At 34.3% G+C, this 3,998-nt stretch overlaps 1 pseudogene; it reads left to right on the forward strand.

Moving 5' to 3' along the window:
• Positions 1-805: 805 nt before the first annotated feature.
• Positions 806-2,204, forward strand: LOC113855118 (annotated as a pseudogene).
• Positions 2,205-3,998: the final 1,794 nt, after the last annotated feature.

Here is a 3,998-nt window from a genome sequence, read left to right on the forward strand (position 1 = left end):
TTCCAAACGTGAGAATATATTATTTACCCTCTTAACTTACAAGATATAGAAATTCTTTTGCAATAAAAAATAATATTAAATGTTTAAGTACTAACAAATTTATTCTTGTTCAAATTAACTATTAAAAAAAAGTAATTTTTATTGTGCCTTTATAAATCAAGAGAATATTTTATGCCCTGTATGTATAAGAGATAGTGAAAGTTAATAGTTTATTAAAAAAACGTAAATTTTTTTTAATCTTTAAAATACTAGATAAATCACACTAATTTTATTTTAACAATATATATAATATTTTTTAAATTTACAGATAAACTTTATTTTAATTTATTATAAATAGGTTTTATTGAACTTTACAGTAAACAAAATTTGAAATTTATCAAGTAAATTTAAATGCAAGAATTGTTTTGCAATAACAAATTTATAATAATAAAAAAAGGTCGAGATGCAAAAATTGTCAATATAAACATCTCCTTCGAACCCCAGCTAGTTGAAGACACTTCTAATTGGATATTCCCAATGTTATTTTCAAGGTTAAGCTCTTCTCTCCCTGTTCTCAAGTTTACCTCTTTGCCTCTTTGTTATTCTCCAAAAATTCACATCCACTCTTCGCCCCCATTTATTCACAACTTTGAAGATGCTATTGCCTCATTTAATTGCATGCTCAATAACAAGATCTTGGGATCCCTCGTTAAGACTAAGAATTTCAACACTGCCATTTCTCTTTTTAAACGATTGGGATTGAAGGAAATTGAGCCAAACATTTGTACTCTTAACATCCACATCAATTGTTTATGCCAACTGCGTCATGACATTAGCTTTTTCCGTATTGGCCAAGATCTTCAGATTGGATTATCAGCCAGATGCCATAACCTTGAACACACTCATGAATGGTCTCTGTCTTAGCGGCAACGTCAGAAAAGCATTCATTTTCATGACAAGACGTTAGCACATGGATTTCAGATGGACAAAGTTAGTTATGGAACATTGATCAATGGGTTATGTAAAATGGGAGAAACAAGAGCTGCCATTCAGTTGCTGAGACAGATTGAAGGGCAATCGATTCAGCCTAGTGTGTTAATGTACAATACAATCGTTGATAGCCTGTGCAAAGATAAATTTTTGAATGAGGCATGTGATTTTTTCTCAGAAATGGTTGACAAGGGAATTTATCCTGACGTTGTCACTTACAACAGTATAATTTATGGGCTTTGCCTTCTGGGTCAAGTGAAGAAAGCTGTTGATTTGTTCAATGAAATGGTATTAAAAAGAATCAATCCAAGTGCTTGTACTTATAACATATTGGTTGATGCACTGTATAAGAAGGAAAAGTGAGAGAAGCTAAAAATGTGTTAGCTGTGATGATGAAAGATGGTGTGAAACCTAACGTTGTTACTTATAATACTTTAATAGATGGCTATTGCTTAGTTAATGAAGTAAAGAATGCAAAGATGTATTCAACAACATGATGCGGAGTGGAGTACCGCCTGATATATGTAGCTACAGCATACTGATCAGTGGATTATGCAAGATTAAAATGGTGGATGAAGCCATGAATCTCTTTGAAGATATGCATTGCAAAAGTATGGTTCCAAATACAGTAACTTACAATTCTCTTATTGATGGTTTGTGCAAATTAGGGAGAATTTCTTCCGTTTGGCAGCTTATTGATGAGATGCATGATAGGGATCAACGTGCTAATATAATTACCTACAATTCTTTAATATATGCATTATTCAAAAATCATCATTTAGATAGGGCAATTGCATTATTCAATGAGGTTAGAGAGAAGGGCATTCATCCAGATGGGTACACATACACGATACTTATTGATGGACTATGCAAAGGCAGAAGACTTAAGGATGCACAAGAGATTTTTCAGGATCTTTTGATTAATTGCTATCAGCTAAATGTGGCAACATATACTGCTATGATCAATGGGCTTTGTAAAGAGGGCATGGTTGATGAAGCATTATCCTTATAGTCAAAAATGGAAGACAATGGTTGCAGTCCTAATGCTATAACTTTTGAGATAATTATCCATGCTCTCTTGGAAAGAGATGAGAATGATACAGCAGAGAAACTTCTTCGGGAAATGATTGTTAGAGGCTTATTGTGAGATCAAAACTAATTGAGCTGCTTTCTACTAACATTTGTTATGGAACATTTCCTCAAAAATCATAGCTGGCATATGGCTCAAAACCATGAGAAATTCACATGTAAAACTCGTGAAGGAATAAGCATATCCAGTTTCCTTTTCTTCAGCTGCATTCTCTACTTCCCTTTCTTTTTGGGCCTTCTGATCCAGCAGTAACCACCCTTAAGCCCATTTTCCCAAGCCCATTAAGCCAACAACAGCAACAATCCCAGCATTCCCACAACATACTGATGTTGCAGGGTGCCCTTTTACTCCCTTAGATGAGTTCTTTGATGGGATAAAAGTGCATGTGGTGTCACCAAATATGATGGTGACAAGAAACTGCACCACAGTAGGTACTGCCCAGTACTTGAAGCATTGTTGTCTTCTGCATAATCTTCTACTGCACTTGACATGATGCCTATGCTTCCAGATGATTGAAACCTGGGTGAACAAATTGGGAAAGGCTTTGAAAGTGAGAGGCTTTGAGCTGACAACACCTAACAAGATGTGATGTGGTGTTTTTGCTTTGTTTTATGTTCTCTAGGATATCTTGGTGCTTTTGCTTTGTTCATTGTTAATTGGAGTTTGATGGATCTTGTTGAAAATTAAAGATCAAGATGCTTTATGTTTCATCTTCTTCATTCATGCTTGGTATTTAGTAAAGTTGTATCTTTTTCTTTACTTGATGTTGGTTGCTTTCTAAGTTTTTACCCAAATCTTCACACGCTATTGGACCTTGTGTAGCCCAAGAAAGTGAAAAAGAGCCAATCATTTAGAAACTACTAAGCACTTGCAATGTGATCTTGGTACTTAAAAGTAATGTTGTAGTTTTGGAGTCTTGGTATTAAGATCAAAGTTGAGTTAGTAATTAGCAACACTCTCTCCCTCTCACTGCTTTGCTTGCAAAATAATAGGTTGGGGATTGATCAGAAAAATGGCTTACACAATATAGTCATATGTTAAACTTGCTTTTATTTTATTATTTATTGTGACAATAGAAAAGTAGTGCTATTAATTATTTGTTAAATGTTAAAGACAGCATACAATTTGTCAATTTGATCATTCTTGTTCTTAGCCTGCCTAAGTCATAAATGACAGTTTTGAAGAGTATATGACAGCATAATTTGTGGCTTCTCTTAGATTTACCATTCTTGTTTCTGATATCTAGTTAGCAGTTTGCACAAATGTTGTCCCATGTCACTAAAATACTTGCATTTGTTACAGAATCTTAAATTTTAATCTAAAGTCTTATGTTTGATTTCACATGTTTTTTGGTGCATTCTAAAATAATATAATGGAGCATGGTTGTGCTCATCTGGGTTTAGCACAGGGAATGCTCATCAACATGCAGTACTTCCTTCCACATGTGCTCCTTTCAAACCTTTTACTGATTTCATCTATTCTTCGCAATTTTTTGCAACTTTCCTTTTGATTTGACTTATTTTAACCACGTTGCATTTTTACCGCTTCTTAAAATAAAATCTAGAGAAACATAACTATGAATGGTCAGTGCTTGATAATTATGAATGAAGATTGGGTTTCACATCAAGGTTTGGCATTGTTGACATTGATTTCAAAACACTCGGAGATACTCCAATATGTCAAGGTTTGGAATTGTTGATATTGATTTCAAAGCATTCAAGAGATACCCCAATATGTCAGCATACTGGTTTTGGCTGGGCAGAATCTTCATATTGGGTTATCAGCCAGATACCATAACCTTCAATGCACTCATGAATGGTCCCTGTCATAACAGCAACGTTAGGAAAGCACTGTATTTTCATGACAAGGTGGTAGCAAAAGGATCTCAGATGAACCAAATTAGTTATGGTACGTTGATCAATGGATTATGTAAAATGGG

Source organism: Abrus precatorius, unplaced genomic scaffold (assembly GCF_003935025.1).
Source record: "Abrus precatorius isolate BTA unplaced genomic scaffold, Abrus_2018 Scaffold1, whole genome shotgun sequence".
Taxonomy (NCBI): domain Eukaryota; kingdom Viridiplantae; phylum Streptophyta; class Magnoliopsida; order Fabales; family Fabaceae; genus Abrus; species Abrus precatorius.